This window comes from Silurus aristotelis, assembly GCF_946808225.1.
Source record: "Silurus aristotelis genome assembly, chromosome: 19".
NCBI lineage: Eukaryota > Metazoa > Chordata > Actinopteri > Siluriformes > Siluridae > Silurus > Silurus aristotelis.
The window spans coordinates 3,556,455-3,579,929 of NC_139592.1; the positions used below are offsets into that span (position 1 = coordinate 3,556,455).

General features: G+C 37.1%; 1 protein-coding gene across 12 annotated transcripts in view; it reads right to left on the reverse strand.

Moving 5' to 3' along the window:
- eya4 (EYA transcriptional coactivator and phosphatase 4) overlaps nt 1-9,311 on the reverse strand; it is a 55,645-nt gene extending 46,334 nt beyond the window's left edge. The window contains exons 1-2 of one of the 12 annotated variants that reach the window (XM_083520930.1): nt 8,695-9,308; nt 5,168-5,205 (exon numbers count right to left, since the gene is read on the reverse strand). The gene's annotated coding sequence lies outside the window, so the exon portion shown is untranslated. Of the gene's footprint in view, nt 1-5,167; nt 5,206-8,694 lie in introns of all 12 variants that reach the window. The other 11 variants (XM_083520928.1, XM_083520926.1, XM_083520929.1 and 8 more) reach the window with 11 other exon arrangements.
- Between the last annotated feature and the right edge of the window lie 14,164 nt (nt 9,312-23,475).

Below are 23,475 nucleotides of genomic sequence, written 5' to 3' on the forward strand. Positions count from 1 at the left end.
AATTAGGTTTTAAGGGCATTTGTTTAAGCATGAATCCTTTAAAGTCCTGCCATAACATTTCAGTTCGGTTTTAGGTCTTAAGGGTTGCGGTCTGGATTTATCTGGTAGGACTGGACCATTGCAACACCATGATTTTGTTCATTCTGTTGTAGATTTTAATGGGGTACTTGGGATCATTGTTCTATTGCATGACCCAATTTTGGCCACGCTTTAGCTGTTAAACAGAAAACCTCAAAATTCTGACTCGAGAAGTTCACGATCAGCTCAAAGACTGCAGGTTTCCCAGGTCCTGTGCCTGCACATCAAGCCCAAATCATCACATCTCCACCACCATGATTCACAGTTGGTATGAGGTGTTTCTGCTTATATCCTGTTTGGTTTTCATTAAAAACCTGGTGCTGTGCATAACAGCCAAACATCTCCACATCAGTCTAATTAGTCTAAAGGACATTAATCCAGAAGTCTTAGATTTGTTTAGATGCAACTTTGCAAATCTGTGTTGCCATGTTCCTTTTAGAGAGGTGACTCTTTCTCCTGGCAACTCGTCCAAACCAACCATTCTCCTTTAGTCTTCTTCTAATTATACTGTCATAAACTTTAACATTTTAAATGCTAACTGAGGCCTGTAAAGTTTTGGGGTAAATGTGCTTGGAAAGTTGTGCACTTGGGAATAATCTTAATCAATTTTAGAATGAGGAGCTTTAATGGTCGGGAAATGGCCTTATAACCCCTATCCAGATTGATATGCAGCAATTGTTGCTTCTCAAAGATCATTGCTGATGTCGTTTCTCCTTTGCATTGTTATAACATCCAACTGAATGCTCCAGACCAGCAAACTACAAAAACATTGGCTTTTATAGAGGTTGGTACATTTGCTGATCAATAAATCAATGGCATTTGATTTACAGCACTGGCTGTGATATAGCAACTTAATTTCTATGGAAGCAGTTAGGATTTATTGTATTTAGTTTTTCACACAAATAATCTCTATTTTGCCTTGTTTTTCGTAAATAAAAAAAAACAAAGAAAAACAAAACAAAAACAAATAGAGACAATGTGTAATTTAATGTGTTGTTGCTCATCTAAGGTTGTATCTACTTCCTTCTTAAAGACCTGCTAAGGACCAGATGATTTTTATTATGTCTTGATACATAAAACCATAAAATTCCAGTATGTAAATTTTATAAAAGCAGTTTATATAATAGTGTGTATTATAATATACAATGCTTTATAGTATGATTTATGATTACCGTGTTTATATTGTGCTAAAGCAGCATGGAGTACAGTGTGTATTATAATGTAGAGTACAGTTGAACAGTGTAGTGAGTAAGAGCCAATAAATATATAAGAATAAACACACTAGCATCTAAAATATGAAAGTCAGTATGTATGCATGTATGTATCTATTTATGTATGTGCACTATAAAAATAAACGTTTGTGGACACCTGACCATAAGATTTGTCATTATCACAGACAAACATCACAATGTGTTTCACAAAAAAAACCTTTAAACTCACTTATAAATAGGGACTTATATGAGGCCAGCTGGGGCAGTTAATAATAAATAGCAACATAAACCACATAATGTTAAGAAAGTAAATCCTTCAATCCTGTAATCCTTCATCTACTTATACATTGTGTCAGCTGTAAGACTCTGTGTCTCAAGGCTTGAGGGTATGATCCTGAGCTGGGGTTATTGTCTGTATGGGTATTCAAATGTTCTTTTACTACCCATATAAGAAAGGTCAAAGCGCAGTGGTTAAGGCTTTGGACTATGGATCAAAAGGTCAAAAGTTTGAATCACAGAACCACCATGCTGCCACTGCTGGGCCCTAGAGCAAGGCCCTTAACCCTCAAGTTGTAGGTCGCTCTGAATAATGGCGTCTGTCAAATACTGTGAATGTAAATCTTCCACAGTCTCCTCTCAACACGGTGATGGGAACGTTATGTGTTTAATAGTGCTTGGATACTATAAAAGCTTCAGAAAAGAGTACGTAACTGGTTACTCAATTGCTCCTGGGTCTCTTTCTGTCATGCCTGTCGAATCCTAATGTTTAATGATACAACAGAGTGGCATTTGAATAGAGCGCTTATATTTAGTTCAACACCGCTGGGATGCTTTTATATTGCATCACTCTGCATGTCTGCATTCACAATATTAATTTACATTCCAGTTTTAGACTGAAACCGTTACCACGGTCGAGTTAGCAATGTCTTCAGACAATAAATCGTTTTTTAATAAATACAGTTTTAGAATTAAAAGATTAAAGCTTCTCAGATTAGGATAGAAACTAAGCTAATTTCACTGGAAGTACCGAAGAGTATGTACAAATCATGGTGGGCTCAATATCCAGCAGGATTCTCCATTTACATTTATGGCATTTGGCAGAGGTTCTTATCCACAGTGATAAGTTACAATTATCTTATTCATTTTAGGGTTGAAGGCCTTGGTCAGGATTTCTGGAGCACCTGCTGGAATTTGAACTTGCAACCTTCCAAGCAGAAGTCCAAACTTTCAACCACTAAGCCACCAGTACTCTGTCTTTCTATTCAGTCAGAGAGAAGAAAAAGCTAAAGTTTTGACCATATCGTTTCCCGAAATGTAATTTCTTCAATATTAATTTATTTTGCCTTTCATTCCACTCTTTCATTTGCTAATATCGGAGCACATGCTTTCATTCTGTGGAGCGTTGAGCGCCTTTTCCCACCTCAAAGTCTTTTGAAGTTAAAATGACACACAAATATGCAGCTTGTCATGTTAATAAGAAACCACAAAAGCCTAAACACACCTCTGTCTCTGGAAGAATCTTCTATGGTGGGAAAATGTACTGACAGTTACAGCACTTTGACACCTGAGACTCCTTTCATAAATGTTAAATAAACATCTCCGTGCAGAAAGATTCTCCATAACAGCGACAGACTAATCCATTTATTTATTCATTTGTTTATTTTTATACAAGGATTATTACATTTAGATTAGAGAGAGGAGCTGTTACGGAAAATTAATAAACTACTTCTTTGCAAAAAAAATCGAGATTTAAATATTTTATGATGACAATAGTGTATATATATATATATATATATATATATATATATTAGTGTATATGTATTTATTTGACTTACATAGCAATGAGGTTCAATTGTGCCATTTAACCATTTATATTTACTTACCATACATATGTTTATTTATTTATATATATATATATATATATATATATATATATATATATATATATATATATATATATATATATATATAGTCAAATAAATGATATGTAATATATATATAAATAAACATATGTATGGTAAGTAAATATAAATGATAATCTATCTATCTATCTATCTATCTATCTATCTATCTATCTATCTATCTATCTATCTATCTATCTATCTATCTATCTATCTATCTATCTATCTATCTATCTATCTATCTATCTATCTATCTATCTATCTATTTAATACTGATTAAGGCTTGGGAAAGATTTTTAATTTCTGATATTTGTATCCATTTATTATTACACTAAGTTCAGATGCCCCTGTGGAGGAGCTGTTAGAAATAGCATAGAAAATAAATGTAATTTATTTAAAAATTATTTTAAGCAAGATTCGAATATTATATTATGCCACAGTATGTACGTGCATATTTAAAGGCGTCTTTTAAAGCACTCAAGGATGCCATACAATTGAGTGATAATCATAAAATCAAGACAAACAACAAACAGCTGTCAAAAACTGTGCAACTTGATCATGAACGAATGAGTTTTAAGGCATGATTTAAAAGTGGTTAGACAGTCACTTTCTCGTTCAGATTCTGAAAGAGAATTCCAAAGATGAAGAGCAAGAAGATCTAAGAATACGCTTTGGGATGTAGGTATGAAGCAAGTCAGAGAGATATGAGGGTGCAAGATTGGGTTTAAAAGTAAAAAGCAGAATCTTGTACTCTGTTCGATATCTAACAGGAAGCCAGTGTAGATGATGGAGAACAGGAGAGATGTGCTAGAGGGAGGAGATTGTAGGTTCTATACAGTTTATAAATATAAATATATATTATATATGGTTTTGAGGTCAAACCACGAAGAGCTACCGTAGAGTCCTTTAAGAAGATTAATGACCTTGATGAGCTCAGGTTTACGCTAGTTCAACTCTATATTGTCTCAACCATGAGTCGCTTTGGATAAAGCAAATAAACAAAATACATAAATAAAGACCATGTCAACTTCCTTTATAAATCTATATACTTGATAAGAAAGGGCTCATGAAGGAAAAAGAAATTTTGCTTAAAAAAAAAAAAAAAAACTTTGCAGTTATATTGATTTGACCACTCGGAATTCTGCTGAGCTGTTCACTCATCTTTCTCACTCTTAACCCCTCTCTCTCTCTCTCTCTCTCTCTCTCTCTCTCTCTCTCTCTCTCTCTCTCTCTCTCTCTCTCTCTCACTCTCTCTCTCTCTAATGGCTTTTAATGACTTTAATGTCTTTCATTTAATCTTTTTGATAAGTGCTCCTAGTGGAGTGTATGTGTGGGTAAGATTGGGGCTGCAGTGTAAATGTGTGTGTGTGTGTGTGTGTGTGTGTGTGTGTGTGTGTGTGTGTGTGTATGTCAGGGTGAAGGGCACATCATTTTAATTTTTCATTTGCACAGTGTCGCTGTGTGCTGAAACTCTAGCCTTTAATGCTTAGTGGGGAGGGAGCCGAGCAGCATTGATTTTTTCTGTTATCCGTGCCCTCAGAGGACGTTGTCCTGCCCCCCCCCCCCCCCCCCACACACACACACACACTGTCTCTTAACAAAGCTTTTAATTCAGCATTTAATCCAGCCAAGCCGCCTTTAGAGGAATTCAGAGAACGACTGTCCAAATCCACTCACTTTGAAATAAACATCATAAATACATTGCCGATCGGTTTATATTTACATTAGGAACACAATTCTAAATTGCGTCTGCATGTTTAAAAACGGTTCAGAGTCGTGTGCCATTTTCCGCACGCTTCAACACCGCAGAGGGACGAGCGGCCAAATATGCCAAAGGTTTTGCTTTTTCCTCCCTTTAAATCACTAACCACAATGTACTCTCAGCGGTGAACAGAAAGACAGCAGCACACATGCTAACGCTCGTATATGTTTTGTGTTAATTCAGGAAGAGAATAAGAATTAGCATAATAGCTATACCTTGAACAGTGTCATTCGCAAAATGGTGCCTTGTAGGCCTATGATTAAAGAAAGAGGGAATGAGAAAGAGAAAAGGAGAGAGAGAGAGAGAGAGAGAGAGAGAGAGAGAGAGAGAGAGAGAGAGAGAGAGAGAGTAGCATAAGTAATTTCTAACCGTCAAAGACTTTGTATTTCCACAGTTTTCTTTCACACACAATGTATGAGACACACACAGTGTGAGAGAGACAGACAGTAAAAGTGTTAGCCTGCTGTTAGCTATAACTTTTAAATATAGATGATGCTAGCATGTGCTAATTTCATTCCCCGGACTAAATGCGGTGACATCGCTGACAGAATGAAACTTGCCACCATTAAACATGCTCAAAAATGCAGCTACCAGAAAACACAAAGGAACCTGAATCCGTGAAGGATTCTTTGAAGGATGATGAAGTTGTTATGGAGAATGTTTAAAGTAGCATCTTCTGAAAGGTTTTCCGCAGAAACAAAGAACCTGCATGCTAAAATATTTAGTAGGCTAGGCCATATGGACTTCTGAAGTGATTATGGTAACTTGGTCACACTTGTTTACTTTAGTTGAATTAAACTCTTTAGAATACATATATATATATATATATATATATATATATATATATATATATATATATATATATATATATATATATATATATGAAGTGTTATATTGTTCTTTTACCTCAGAAAATGAATATCAGATACATCATATTTTCAAATCAGTTTAATGCTAACAATTTAATAGGACTAAGGAAGTGTGCATGGTACCTTGCTCACACTTGTTCAATTTACTGGAATATAATACTTCATATGTTTATATATATATATATATATATATATATATATATATATATATATATATATATATATATATATATATATATATATATATATATATATACATACACAGAGAAAGAGAGAGAGAGAGAGAGAGAGAGAGAGAGAGAGAGAGAGAGAGAGAGAGAGAAAGAGAAAGAGAAAGAGATGATGGGCATCGAAATCAATGTGTTAACGCAAATGAATTTTAAATGCGACTAATTTCATTAACGTGTGATTAATGCATTGCACATTTCTGTTTGACAATTTTTATAAAAAAATTTATACAAATAAACGATATATATATATAAAATTCCCTTGAAAAATCTTTTTCTATTTTCATTTGTTTTACTGATGCACTAAGTCTTAAATCAAACACCAAAATCAGCTTTGATGCAGGTGTCCGGCAAATAAAATTGTCCGTGTGGAAACACAGCAGAAATTGGTGTCCTGATGATTTGCATAATTTAAAACACCATACTTTAAAACATTTACAAGAGTCTTTTTTTGAGCTGCCCTGCCATCTGAAAATGTAAACAGGCTTGTGTAAAGTAAATTGCTCAGTGCAAAGAAAGAGATTTAATTGGCAACCTGGTATTTCGATGTTCTGTTTTTTTCATGTGTATAATACACATGAACACGTTCTTTGAAAAACATCTATGTCTAGTTTTTATGCTCTATGTTGAGTTTAGTTTCACTAAAAATAAACATACATTTGGATAAAGCATGTACATGAAGATGTAAATATCTTTCTCATGACACCTATTATAAAGCATTGACACTGGAGACTCCTTCCAAAAATTTGAATACCTGTATCTACAATTATCCATTGTTTCTTGTGAACTAATTGCGCATATATTTATTAGATTTTGTGGAGTGATTTCCATCCGAGTTCTGGGGAATTAGCGGTTACTATAGAAGTGATAATATATATAATGCTTTGCCATTTATTCTGCAGTATTAATTATTTTTATTTTTTTTTATCAATCTAACAATAAATCCGAAGCAATGGCATCTGGTATACGATATGCCCCAAATTAGTCTTCTAATGTCTTTTTTTATAGTTGCAAAAAAAAGTCATGGAACAAAGCGTCCGTGCCATTGGAATTTTTTGAGATGATGCCCTCATGCCCATATTCACTAGACTGGAGTGTGTCATCATTAGACCGAGGGCTCCAGACCTTTATGGTCATTGCTTTAACACCAAAACCCTTCTCAGGCCCTATCATCTCAGAGCACAGTTGTAATTGTGAGTTCTGCTTTGAGCTCTGGATTAATTGCGTGGTCAAGAAGTGTATGATACCTTGGGATAAGTGTGGCATCCACCTCCACCACGTCCTCCGTGCGTGCGTGCGCGTGTGTGTATGCGTGCGTGCGTGTAATCCAATCCACGGACCCTTATCTCCGTTATCAGGTCATTAAAGGCAGAGTCGCCACCGATAGAGCGCACGCGCGCGCGAGAGAGAGAGAGAGAGCGCGAGAAACGCGGCCCACAGCCAACAGCGCGCCGGGGCACCACGACGGCTTCGGTGTCGGGATGATATGTCTCCGCCGTTTGCTTCGTATCAAATACAAAAACACACATGGCACGTGTGTGTGTGTGTGTGTGTGTGTGTGTGTGTGTGTGTGTGTGTGTGTGTGTGTGTTTGGGGGAGGGGGAAACGGGGGATCTTGCGCACAAGGGCGTGCGCGCGCCTCTGTATGATGGATAGATGATAATAATAATACTAATAATAACAACAACAACACCAATAATAATAATAATAATAATAATAATAATAATAATAATAAAAATAATAATAATAATAATAATAATAATAATAATAATTATTATTATTATTATTGTTATAATAAAACAATATATCTATTGTATCTTACATGATTTCATGCGTATACATTTTGATCTTCTATAAAATCTCCCAAACGCAATTAAATCATTACATTTGAAATTGATTAATTGTTCTGCTTTAATTTGTTATTAAAAATTATATTTTGATTGCGGTGTGAATTTCATCCAAACTCGCGCGCAAACTGATCAGGGTGACGTAAAGGGGAAAATGTGTGACCTAAGCCTATTAGATAAAAATGTAAAATATAAAATATATATATATATATATAAAAGAAAAAGAAAAAAAGATCTATCCATTTTACAGGAAGAGATATTTGAGGTTTTATTTGAGTGATCACTGGAAAAGCACCTGAACCTGAACAAGCCTAGAATGAAGATGTGGAGAAGTGAATAAAGGCCTGGTGGCACATTTTGGAGAAGAAAACACAAACCGGGAGAAAAAAAAGGTGATGCGGTTTGAGTTTAGAACAAAAAAAAGTGACTTTTTATAAGCAAAAAGCGGAAGTTTCTCTTAAACTGCCCAAACTCCATAATCTCCTGAGTCTTTTTAGTGTTTCCTATTTCTGTGGGTCACTTCAATAAAGTGTGCCAAGTTCATGCCAATGATTATTTCATTTCTTTCTTTCTTTCTTTCTTTCTTTCTTTCTTTCTTTCTTTCTTTCTTTCTTTCTTTCTTAATTTCTTAATTTCTTTCTTAATTTCTAACTTTAACATTAAGAATAAAAAAGAATGCACAAACGCAAAAAAAAAAAAACAACGCACACACACACACACACACACACACACACACACACACACACACACACACACACACACACACACACACACACACACACACTCTTGATGCACTTACTCTTGTGGACTTGTGCGGTCAGAGATCTCCAAAAAGGTCCAAGCGGTGCGCGTCTCCGTCCACACTGTTCACATGCTCGTTCCCACACACAAAAAACAAGCCGATTCACGCGTGTGTGTGCGCAGAGCGCGCGGGTCCTCCTGCACAACTTCAGCTTCAACAAACTTCACCGCAAACTCACCCGCAAACCGGAGCGGAAATGTCCGGACCGCAAAAAAAAAAAAAAAAAAAAAAAAATTATAAAACAAAACAAAACAAAAAAGAACAAGATAGAAAGAAACCCTTTAAACAAATACGGAAACCCACTCGCTCACATGCACACGCGCAAACAGGCGCACAAACGCACGCGCGCGTCCACGTATGCGTATTTGTCGCAAATCAATTGTTTTCCTCTTTTTTTTTTTTTATTTGCTTATTGCGTCTCTATAAGTTGGCTGGGGCGCACGCGCGCGCTCCGACTCGGCTTTACTTCATTATTCAATCTGAAGAACTGTCGCTCGGTCCAACGCAGCCTGAGCCGACTCTGCGACGCGCATGCGCGCGAGAAAACGCTGGCTCTTCGCCAAAGCCAGACCGGAGACTGGATGGAGTGTGTGTGTGTGTGTGTGTGTGTGTGTGTGTGTGTGTGTGTGTGTGTGTGTGTGCTAGGGTGCGTGAGGTGGGGGCTAGAAAGGGCCGGGGGATGCCAGCAAAACGCGCGTATTAATAGTATGGTCCGAGTAAACCACTGAGCCTTATTTACCCCGCAAACCAAAACCGAGATGAGTTTGGGCCCTTAGCAACCACGAGATTAACTCGGATTAATCCATCAGCTCCCTGACACACCAGGAAGCTCGTGTGCGAAGTGCGGGTGTGAGAACGAGCGTGTCCTGATGCACACTGGCGTGAGAAAAAGCGTGCAGAAGCATGCCGGAATATGATCATCATTATTATCATTAATAAAAATATGCATATTCTAGTGTAGTAGGTGACAGGATGAAGTTGCACGCAATAATAGTTACATATGTCATGCAATTTCTGTTTTTACCTTCACATTGACTCAATAGTGGGAGTTGATAAGACATCATGGAAACCTCAGATGAAAAATGTAAAAGACTTTGTAAAAGAATATGCATGGATTAGCATGCCAGAATATGATGATGATGATTAATATGCTTAATATTCTAGTTTATTAAGTGACAGGATGAATATGCATGCAATATCCTTTACATATGTCTTGCAGATTTGTGTTTAAAATGTACAATGCAACATGGTCTCATGAAGAATGGTGTCAGGTGGTCACAAAGTTGGTCCTGTTTTACACTAACACTATAGAAGGAGTTGGCAGGACTCATGGAAACATCAGCTGAAAAATGTATGACTTTTGTATAAGAATAACCATGCAGTAGCATGCCAGAAAATAATGATGATGATTAATATGCATAATATTCTATTCAAATAGGAGACAGGATGAAGCTGCATGCAGCAGTCTTGCTTGCATGACATTGGTATGTGAAGATGTGTGTTTAAAATGTACCCTGCAATGTGGACTCTTGGACAATTGTGTCACGTGTTCAAAAAATAGTCAAATAGAATTAATTTTTTTTCCATTTTACACTGACACTATAGAAGGAGTTGGAAAGACTGTCATGAAAACATGAGATGAAAAATGTGGAGAATAAGCATTTTTTTTCCAGAATATGATGTTGATGACGATGATAATCATTAATATTCAAGTATATTATGAGACAGGATTAATATTCATGCAGCACCTTGCCACATTTGCATATGTAGATTTGTGCTTAAAATGTACACTGAAACGTGGTCTTAAGAAGAATGGTGGTTTATCGTCAAGGAAAGTAATAATGACAACTTGATATTATAAAATAAATAGGTCAATGCAATGTGTAAGTAAGGAGTTGGTAAGACTGTCCTGGGAACATCAGATGAAAAATGTATGCAAATGTATGCAAAATCAATAAATAAACATATGATTTAAAATTTCAATATGTTAATATTTGTTAGAAATATATTTTACATATATCTTACAGAATTTTGTATTTTTTTTATAATCCAATATAAGCATACGTATTGTGATGTCCCATTTTTATGATACTTAATGTATTAATTTAGTGTTTTTTGTAAATAAATAAATAAATAAATAAATAAATAAATAAATGGGGGCGGGAAGGGGTTTTTTTTCCCCAAAGGAGTGTTAAAGATTTTCAATTTTGATGAATTCACCCCTTGATGTTCTACATAATACATAGAAGTCAAGTCAAACCATGTCAAGTGGCTTTATTGGTATTTCAACCACATACTCCACAGTACACAGTGACAAAACAACCTTCTTGTACACAGTGACAAAAAACATAGCAAAACATAGCTATCCTTTTTTGGAGAATCCAAAAAATAACACATAAACCTGAACTAACAAACCTGTCAGCAATCTAAAGGCAAAGTTTAAACAACCTGCAATTTGAAATAAGAATAATATGATAATGATAAAAATGTATTTATATTAGTGAGTATGCTAACATGCTAAAAACATAATATTACACCAAGTTTCATCCCAAAGATATATGGGACAATGATGAGTTTGAGTTGATGAGAAAAGCATGAATAAACATGCAATTAGTGAGAAGACTATTCAAGGAAGTAACACACTTTTCTTGTCCGGGAAGTCAATTACGGCGAGGCAACAAATATGTGTCCTTGCCCTGAAAGTGATTTGAGTTTCGACAAATCGAACCTGTCACGATTTTGCTTTATATCTCGAGTGTCGAGTGATGTTTAAGTATTTGCAGCAGAAACCAGGATGAAGTTACCGAACATGCTAATCCTGGCGTCTAGCTCACACACGCTTGTATATTTTGGCTAGTATTATTAGCATATCACTAGACATGGGTCTTATCACGGCCTCCAAACAGGAAGTGGACATACACATCGGATAAACCCCCCGATATAGATATTGTTCTGTCGCTAGTTTCCACACAGCTGCAAGGCTTCGCTAGTGAACGCCACCCGAAATTCAATTTTCCGAAATCGAATTGCGATGGACAGATTGACCTGACGCTCGATGTAGAGCCGGAGCACGTAATGAGTTCCGATGAGCTTAGAATATGAAGTCGGACGTGAAGGACTGCCAAGGAATGATTTGTGTAAGACACTGACATCACCTTATGTCTGATCAGCATAAATTACTCATAGGCCATAATATGGAGAAATGCCCAGAACACACACACACACACACACACACACACACACAGACACACACACACACACACACACACACACACACACACACACACACACACACACACACACACATGCTCTGTCTTTCTCTGTATCTTCAGACTCTCATTTAGAGCAAGGAAATAGAAATGCCTGAAAGAGAGAGACAGATAGACAGAGAACGAGAGAAGGATAGACAGAGAAAGGGGGTGAAAAGATAGTGAAAGAGATGGAAAGAGAGAGAGGGACAGAGAGAGAGACAGAATGAAAAAAGGAGGTGAGAAAAAACGAAATACAGAGGGGGGGGGAGAAAGAGGGAGAAAGAAATATAAGACACAGAAAGGGGGGGTGGAGGAAGAAAAAGAAAGAGAGAAACACATAGAGCAAGAGAGAAAAGGAAAGAGTGAGTCTGAAGGAGAGGGAGAGAGAGAAAGAGAGAAAAATAGAGAGATAGAGAGACAAAGAGAGAAAAGGCGAGAGGGTGACAGAGATTGAGAGAGACAGGAAAAAAGAGAGAAAAATAGAGAGGGGGAAAAGAGTGAGTGAGACATAGAAAGAGAAAGAAAGAGAGAGAGAGAGAAACAACACGTGTTCATATTCATCTAACATGCTTTGGCATGAAATATATACCAGTAATCATTAGAAAGAAAGAGAGAGTAAGTGCGAAGGAGAAGGAGGAGGAGGAGGAGGAAAGAGAGAGAGAAAAGGGAAACGGGAACGAGAGAAAGAAACTTATACCTCTTTTTGTTCGGACCACAATGTGTGATGATTGACGTGCTGTTCTTTAAAGATATGAAAACTCCATGCTGTTATATGTATTGCAATAGCAGGAGGTAGAGTTGAGCCCCAGCTACTCCACAGTGCACTCTGTGAAAACTTGGCACCATCCCTTTCTCATATAGATTAAAAAAAAAAAATTATCCCTCGCTTCTATAATCAAATATAAACTCAGGCCTCACATAACTCTTCCTATCGTTTCATCGGAATAGTGGGGGAAAAAATCCGGCGCAATTACAGGATGTGGGGCTGAGTATTTATTTTTGACAGCTGTTGCTCAGAGGGTGAAAAGGTGCGCCTATGAGCAAGTGGTCTCTGGGGTGGGGCAGGGTATTGGTGGTGGTGGTAGTGGCGTTGGTGGTGGAGGTGGTGTTGGGAGGGTGTTGGTGGGGTGGGGGTGGGAGGGGGGGTGTTCTTGTCTTATTTATAGACGCAGGCGCTGTGCTGACGCTGTAGAAGCATGAGATGCCACCAGAAGTGTCTGTCAAACAAATTAAAAATACTCTTAGTGATGGCGTAAGTGGGGCCTGCATCTGGCACGCTCCCAGCCTGCCCTGCCCCCGCGCCCCGACGCCACCGATAGTGCACTAGCCTGCACATTTACAACTTTGCGCAATAAAGTCCGAAACAGGATTGGACAGACCGGCGCTGTTACACACTCCAGATTTAGAAGACGTCAGGGAAATATCGCAGGCGGTGACGTCGGCCAGATTTCAACATGTACATAATCATTTATCAGGCTCTAATTATGCTCTAGTTATTTTTCTAAATATAATATATAATGCAGGATGTTTCGTTTGTACAAACTCAACCGATCCATCAGTGGTTCCAAAACTTCCTACATTTATTATCTTGTAATTATAGCGTAATATAGTTATTAGTAGTAATTATAGTGTAGTTACTTAATATTTTATACTTTTTATACTTGAACAGCCTTCAAAATTGGGGACGTCATAATTCAGTGGTTAACAGAAGATCAGAAGAAGGCTGGGCCCTTGAGCAAGGCCCTTACATTTACATTTATGGCATTTGACCATCCAGAGCGCCTTACATTTATCACAGTCATACTACTTAGCAACTATGGGGTCCCGTGCTCAGGGGCCCAGGAGTGGTTGTTTGGGGTGACTGGGATTTGAACCTACAACTTTTGAATACAAAGTCTAATTAACCCTCAACTGCCCAGTTGTATGAATTCATACAACTGGGTCGTCTTTCTGGATAATGGCGTCTTCCAAATGCCATAAATGTCTTTGAAAGTCAAGAACATTTCCTGATATTGAAAATAAAATACCTGACATATTGAATCGCTTGGAAATACCACAAGGCTACATAGAAATCACAGAAAATCACAATTTGTTTTTCATGTATGATACAGAATTGTAAATCACTTTGACTAATGAATTTCTCTTGTCAGAAGGTACCGGTTTACCTCTGAATTTTACAATGTCCTGACTCCATAAGAATCCACCTTACAGTAAACTTCGGCATGTCACACCTTTTTACTTTGACATTTTTATAGAAGCACATAACACTTTAATGACAATCACAATCATACTAGTCATAATAAATATATATATATATATATATATATATATATATATATATATATATATATATATATAATTTTTTTTTATTCATACTCTATAGTCAGATAATATTTGAATATACTCTTTTACTTTATTTTATTTTTTTTCTCATATTGTATTTCTTTCAATGTTTAGTCGGACAGTCAAAAAAAGCATTTCACTCTGCGTGTCATCTGTCGTACTCTGTATAAATGTGGATGTGACAAATACAATTTTAATTTTAAATTTTAAATTTTAAATTTTAAATTTTAAATTTTAAATTTTAAATTAAAAATTAAAAATTTGAAATGTAAAATTAAAAATTAAAAATTTGAAATTAAAAATTTGATTTTGATTTTGAATTTGAAATTAAAATTAAAATTAAAATTTGAATTTGAATTTGAATCAGCAATGAAAGTAAATGCAGATCAGCTGTGTGGGCTGCTCTTATAGAAATGATAACATTTAAGAACGAGGTGAGCTTTCAGCTCACCGTTGAATTGATTTCAAGATTCTCTTATTTGTTTTACAGTTTTTCTCAGTTGTTTTGGAGCGTTTCTCTAATCATCCTTAATATTTGCAAACCAGTAAGTACATTTCTCAAAACAATTTGTACAAACAGCAAAAAACATTGGATTTCTTGCAGAAGCCTGTACTTTTCTCAAAATCCTTAGTTCATCTCTCAATAGTAAGTATTTGTGTCCTTTTGTCATTGTTCACAAACATGATCATCAAAATGTTTATTTGTGTTGTCAGTTTGATGCACAGTTTCAGTATTTCTTGATATAAATATGGTTTGAATTACAATAATTGAAAATGCACAAAATGTGACTTCCTTCTGTTTGGCATTTATGAATTTCAGCAGCACAAATTCATATATTTGATTGTATATTTGATTTATATTGATTGTAAGAGACCAGACAGGATTCACACTTTTACTGTACTGTAAGTGTTCGTTTGTTTCTTAGTTGTTCATTCGTTTTCATAATGTATAATTCTGTGTTTTGTCTGTATTCACTCTCCAACTGAAGATTCACAAGATTCACCTTTGACCTGTTTTAGAGAACTTGTTGATTATCGGTTGATCTGATGCCGTTCACTTGCCTTCATTAGTGACGTTCAAGATTCATCTGCACAATTCATCACTTCAACACATTTACAAGAAAAAAAACTTAAATATAAATGTTAGATGACAGATGACGACAACTGGTTTAATCATTTTGCATACAATAAACTGATGCTGAGATGTTTTGGGGGTTAAAAGAAATTCAGGTAAAACCAGTATAATATATTTTGATCAACATGAACATAAACAACTGATGAAGTAGAAAACAGCAGACACTCGTACACAATCGATTAAATGAATGCGAAATGCATTCGCAATTTGATCAAAGCAACAAGAAATATTCTTATGATGCGCACAATAGACTAAATGATGTGGAGAATTAAATTTCTAATTTAAAAAATGCTCCAAAGCAACTGAGAAAGACTATAAAAGGAATGGCACCTACTGAACCTACAGATCAGACCTTCTGTCAACGCACAATTCTTTTGAAATTGTAAAAAGAAATTGTTGACCATTTCTAAGGCATTAGTATAAATGAGATTGGGATCTGGCTTTTTTTTGTAGTATCACCAAAACAACTTCCGCCATGCCTTAGAAATGGTCAGCCACTTTTAGATTTTAAATCTAAGCAAAATATTGATTACGTTGAATGAATTGTTGAGATAAACATAATCTCCTATACTGTGTTTTCCTTGTTGAATGCTGCAATATTTTATACTGCACAGCACTATGAGCAACTTTGAATTGAATTGTGCTTTAGAAATAAACTGAGCATAAAAGTGTTAAAAAAATTCAACACCTTTTTTGACCAACCAAAATCAATAGTGTTGTGGTAAAAATGATAAAAAAAAAAAATGTTTTAACTGAACAATAAAGACATGGAAATACTATCATTTATATTGTAGTAATTTTTCTCTCCAACTAACATTTCGAATCAAATTAAATATTACAACTTAAAAAAACGAACACAAGCTCAAAAAATATTTGGTACAATGTAAAATTAAGTCTGTGAATATCAAGAAATTGAGGGTTTAATTTAATTAAATTATTACGTTCCACCAAAAAGAGGTACAAACAGAGCACCTTTGGAACAGGAGGAGAATCCAGAGAACCCTTTTAAAAGAACTTTGGAAGAGCATGTGCAGGTTTGATGCTTTTGCATAGATTTGTTGCTCTATGCTCTTTAACACATTGAACACGAAGTCTTAACGTATTATTTAGATATTTGGCAACCGATGGCCTTCAGTTTTGTCATTCTCTTGAAAGATTTAAAGGCTCTCCATAAACAGCCTACAACAGAGAGTTCACCTTATGGCAAAAGTGTTAAGTAGAAGAAGGGAAGAGAACTCACACACACACACACACACACACACACACACACACACACACACACACACACACACACACACACACACACACACACACAGACACACATATTCAGAGTGTACGAAGCTGTGCACTTTATTCCACCTAAGCACCTCCAGAATCCACTAGAGCTCCATTTATCCAGGGAGGATGGTTCTATAAAGACGCACTCTTTCATAAATCAAACACACACACACACACACACACACACACACACACACACACACACACACACACACACACACACACACACACACACACATCCTATGTGGTCACCTAGCAGTTTGTGTGTTTGGCACAACGAGGATTGGTCAGTGGCCCAGGAGAGCGTTTCTCTGATGGGGTTAATGAACTCGTCTGCGCAGTGGGAGCTCTGATCGCTCCAGCAGCCGGCTGCCACTGGAACAAAGGAAATATTTAACAGCTCATAAATCCTGCTAATATCCCACTGAGAGGCAAGAGAGGCTTACACTCACAGAGATATCTCAAACAGAGGGTCGGCAGCGAGGGAAAGCACGGGGGTGTGTTTTACATGTGTATATACGTTCGTATGGTGTGTGGAACTTCTGTAAGCATCTACAGCTGAGTAGCTTTGTGGAGGAGCTCGTGTACAGTTTCCAGTGTTTCAATACGATTCAATTAAAAAAAAAAAATCATGGCGCTTTTCACAATGGACATTGTCTCAAAACAGCTTTAAAGAATGTAAAAAAATGTACAAAAATAATTCACTTATGTTTAAATTGATGTGGATTTATCCCCGATGAGCAGCCTGGGCCAAATGTGGCAAGGAAAACCTCCCTTAAATGGCATTAGGAAGAAACCAGATTTAAAAGAGAACCTCATCTGGGTGACATGAAGAGTGTGATTATTAATCATTGAAACATTAAAAACAACAGAGAGTGAGAAATATCATGAGCACCAGAGAGTGCGATTATGAGTAATGTCCTTTTTACAGTCTTCTACAGTCGGCTAGAGTTTAGTGTTTAATGTTTAATATGTTTGCCTGTTTTATGATTGAAGGTGCCACTAAAGAGAAATACAACCGATGTAGTTATGAAAAAAGCCGGGATGCGTTCATTTCAATGTTGAAACTGCATTTGAAATGCAGTAATCCCCATTTATATCCGAAAACTGCGATAAAAAAAAAAACTAACGCCACCCAAAAATGCTATTTTATGTATACGGTACTGTACTGTATTAACATGCTACCGTATTTTTTGGACTATAAGACACTACTTTTTTCCCCACGCTTTGAACCCCGCGGCTTAAACAATGAAGCGGCTAATTTATGGATTTTTCCTGGGTTTTTCCCGGTTTCACAAGCATCAAGCCAAAAAACTGAGTCCCATAACATTAGACCAATGAAATTGCCGAACCGGGCATGAAAAAACTCACTTCACCTGTGTTCTGAGCTGCACGGCATCGGGGGAAAAAAGTTCCACCGATGGTGATTTTTAAACGCACGACGATGCCAAAAGAAAGGAAGGAGGAAGACAGTGAACAATTACTTTCTTTGTAGGCTACTGTTTAGATACAACCATGTAACAGACACTGTCTTTCATTAAAGCCTGTGTAAAGTTCATTAGTTTCAGTGTAGACACCTGCGGCTTATAGACAGGTGCGGCGTATTTATGTTCAAAATTAAAATCTTTGCCAAATTCAGTGGGTGCTGCTTATATTTGGGTGCACTTAATAGTCCGAAAATTACGGTACTTAATTTTATAATTAATATTTATATATATATTTTTTTTAAAATTTCATTATTTCAACATTAAAACTCCATAAATACAAGTTTTTTGCTCAATCGTGCTCTCCGCAAGTGACCGGGAAAATCAGCCAAACAAATTAGTTATGTGGCAAATGTAATTCCGCGATAAACCGGGGGCGCCAGATTCGAACCGCTGTAAAGTACGGGATAACTGTACTTTTTAATTTCAAGATTGTTGTCGAGGGTGTTAAAACATTAATGTGAGCATACACTTTTCCAGCCATATGTGGTTCTTCCCCAAATTTGGAAGCACACAATCGTACTGGACGTCTTTGGATGCAGAAGCATAAAATTTTCCCTTCACTTCAACTAAGAGAGCAAAACCTGTTCCAGCATGACAATGCCACTGTGCACAAAGCCAGCTCCATGAAGATCTGCTTTACATGAGTTGGAGTAAAAGGGGAATCATTAGTGCGGCTTTAACTTATTTTTTTGTAGCCTTCTCAGATCTGTGCCTTCCTGTGCCTCAGAGACAATCCTGTTTCTGAGCTCTGCAGGCAGTTCATTTGACCTCATGGCTTGGTTTTTGCTCTGATCTGCATTGTCAGCTGGGAGGCCTTCTATAGAATCCAAATACTTATCAAGTCAAGCAGCTTTTATTGTAATTTTAACCATATATATCTGATGCACTACACAGTAAAATGAGACAACGTTCCTCCAGAACCCTGGTGCTACATAAAACAACATAAAGCTACATAACAGAAAACACAGAGCTCAGGACTAGTCAGTGTCCTCGCCACATAAAGCGCATCGTGTGCAACCAGTGCAAAACAGCAACACAAGACAGTGTAGGACAAATACACAAACACAAAATAGCGCCGCCAGTAAACCTGCTGTATATTACACAGTGCAGTGTGTAAGAGAGAACTGAGTACTCAGTACAGGAGTGTACCTTGTAATGAACAAAATGTAAACAAAAAGGTTTGTGCAAAACAAATATGTACTTATGTACATAGAGTTCAGGTTTAAAAAATGTACAGAAAAAATGTACAAAATGTTTCACTGTCATTATTGGGTACGAAGTGCAGATTAATGAGACAATAAAATCATTTTATACAATTGTATTTATTGGCTGCAACATAAAATTTAAGGGTGTGTGAATAAATACACACACACACACACACACACACACACACACACACATACACACACACACACACACACACACACACACACACACACACACACATATATATATATATACAGGTATATTCACAAAGAATAAACCAATATCAATGGCACTTTGCTTCAGTTTTCAAGCATCGTCTTAAATGGCTGCCACAGGGGCGATGCAGTCGCGTCGTTCTTCCCAAAACTTTCAGTCGTTATTTTGTGTTATGAAATCGGTTCATTATTTTTAAATAACCCTGTATATATTACAGTTTCAGTCATATTTCTGCAGAAGAAAAAGAAAGCCTAAGAAGTTGTACCTTCATTAACCTCATCGTGCTGCTTTATAAAACATTTTATCTTAAACTGAAAGTAGAAAACGGAAACTTATATATGTGAAGGTGGATTATTTGCCATCGAATATAATTGTAACTCCAAAAGACATGAAACAGTTTAAGTCGTTCTGACAACAAGAGCGATTATATAGAGGAGAAAAAAGATAAGGGTAGAAGCTGTGAGCTGCTCATGGAAGTATCAGACACAAACCATTAACATGTCTTTCACTGTATGGTCATGTGAACACACACACACACACACACACACACACACACACACACACACACACACACACACACACACACACACACACACACACACACACACACGCTTGTAATTCTATCTTCATGGGGTGTTTCCATTGACTTGTGTGTTCCTGTTGATAATGATTTCTATGCCAGCACCTAACCTTTCCCAAAAAAACCCAGCCCACAAAAAACCTTTTCCTCTTTCAGGTATTTTTTTTGTGTTCTTCAATAAAACCTGCAATTTTCCTCATGAGGTTCAGCCAAAGGTCAGATCGTTTATATTTTCTGATTATTGAAAGGATAAAAACGTGACTCGCATTGGCACACGTTGTACAGCATGTAAGAATCGGTTCGTAATGTTCTTTCAGAGGTCAAAGTTCAAATGGTTGATACTTCTACTGCACTCAATCTAACATTAATATGAAGGTTTGAAGACTTGATGTAGCAGTAGACTAGTCATATGACAAAGAAGACAGAACAGCGGAGAGTCTGTGTGTGTGTGTGTGTGTGTGTGTGTGTGTGTGTGTGTGTGTGTGTGTGTGTGTGTGAGCATGGGTGAGTGTGTCTGTGTGTCCTGTCCACCACCATTGTTATTTCATTAGGGTGTAGGATTACTTCCATTAACTCAGCATGTCAACTGGACCTAAAGAACCCCACACCCCCACCCCATACACACACACACACACACACACACACACACACACACACACACACACACACACACACACACACACACACACACACACATCTGAAACACATGGACTTTCCATCAAAGTAACTATAGGCCAGGTCAGTTCTAACTGAATTAGGGGCTTGACAGTCTTCTAAAAGACATACATACATACTCTCTCTCTCTCTCTCTCTCTCTCTCTCTCTCTCTCTCTCTCTCTCTCTCTCTCTCTCTCTCTCTCTCTCTCTCTCTCTCTCTCTCTCTCTCTCTCTCTCCCACGCACGCATGCACGCACGCACGCACACACACACACACACACACACACACACACACACACACACACACACACACACACACACACCTTTCATCTTTCATTAAGCATATAAATTGAATGTTCTAAGAGTTGTGAGTCCATAAATTTTGACCTCCAGCCCTGGACTACCATCTGCTCTCCAATCTAGGATGCTTTATAGTATTTCTATAGGGTGTGTGAACTTGAAGGAAAGAGAAAGATACATATCTTATAGCAGCAGATAAGCAGGTGGAACTCTAATGGTATTGCTTCCTCAGTTCACTCGTCTGGCTCCAGTGTCTTCCTGTCCCACAGAGACGGAGGCGATAGATCCATTTAGACACCCTGATCCCACTGAGGCAGAGTGGGTCGTGTGTGTGTGTGTGTGTGTGTGTGTGTGTGTGTGTATGAATGAGGGAAAGAAAGTGCACCTGCCATATATAAGTAACACAGTATATAAGAGCAAACGTTTTTGTCTGTCAAAACTTTGAGCACCTGAAAATTGTAATCCAGCACCCAAACTTGCAGTTCAATGGGCAGGGCTACTTATTAGTAGATGCTAATTCTTATAATTGTATTATTTTGAAAGTGGCCAAACTTTTTTTATTTGTTTTTTTTCGAGCGCGTTCTCTCAGCACCGCTGCTGCTACGTGAATACGCCGCATCACAACACTACTAAGACCGAGGCGTGTCCTGAAAGTCGGTACATAGACATAGAATGCAGATTAACATGGCAGAGGTAGAGCTGTAACTTCCTGGAGACAGAACAGGAAAAGAATGTCTGGTTTTGTTTAATCATTTTTGCACTACAAAAGCCTGTTTGTGAAAGGACCATGTGTTACAAGTCAGAAAAAAACAAACAAGCGTCCATCCATCCATTGGTGTCTGTCTGAAAATAAAAGTGAACTATCTGCATCGTATTAAATTGCATAGCATAAAATGCGTCAAATGGAATAGAAAATGCGTCGCGCCGCATCCTAATAGTGAGTTAATTGTATCGCCTTGCACTGCATCGTAATAGGGGTGAATCGCATCGCATCGCATCGGTAGCTGCTTCATATATATGCAATATATTTGTTGGAAAAACTGAGAACCTCGAAAATGGAGAATTTGTTAAGTCAGTGATTATAGTGTGAAATTTTACTTTTCAACCTGGACCAAATGTTTATTTGACCTTTGCTGACATGTGGCCTAGATAATGACCTGTAGTGACCTTTGATTTGGCCCATATATAAGCAGTGAAAAAAAAAAAGGGGAAAATGGCATTTGGAAAAACATTTGAGAAATAAGGACCAGGCTCATGTCTCTGAATAGTCACTGAATGTCTGTATTAGACGTAGAACTCTTTTGAATTAATACAAATTGGAATATCTTCTTATTGTACTAGAAGTTTCCTGGAAGTAGAACTTTGAAAAAAACAACTGCCATTGTAATAGAGATTATAGAGTCATGTTTTTTAATTATTTGTTTAATAATAATAATAGTAATATGATAGATAGATAGATAGATAGATAGATAGATAGATAGATAGATAGATAGATAGATAGATAGATAGATAGATAGATAGATAGATAGATAGATAGATAGATAGATAGATAGATTATGAGCTCATACATCAGAGGAACCATGGCAACTTTCAACTTTTAACATAATTTATTTTTTAACACAGTTTATTTTCAGTCCACGGCACTAAATCAAGTTACATTTTTGGTTCGAGTGCCTGATGACCCTTTTGTCAAGAATTTCGATGCAGCCAATAAAGCGAATTGCCGAACAAATAATCAGCATCCCTGTGTAAATAAACGCTATTGTTATCCATAAATGAAATCAAATCATCGCACTCCCAAAAACGCTGAATGACGCCAGAACAAAAGTATGTTGAGGAATCCCAGAATACTCAGCGACTGTGGCCTTGGCTTCCAGAGCCTGGCAATGAAGGAAATCTCCTGCACAGTTGTGAAGCTCTTACACACCCACATACACACACACACACACACACACACACACACACACACACACACACACACACACACACACACACACACACACACACACACACACACATATACACGCATATACACACACACTCACGGGCTGATCAGTGGCTCTGTCCAAACTTTCGCAGTAAAAATGTGTGCTATGTTTTTATTGGTAATGAGCGCACAAGGGGAAATAAACACCAGGGCCGCATTAACTGAAAAAAAAAGAACAAGAACGGCACAGAGCGAGAGGGAAAGCGCTTCGGTCTTCGCCTTTTTTTTTTTCAAAACACAATTCCTTGACCATGCCTTAATAATTTCCCTAATTAGTGGTTATAGCTTGAATTATAAACTTCCCTTGTGAATCTACACAGAATGTTTTCGTTCGGATT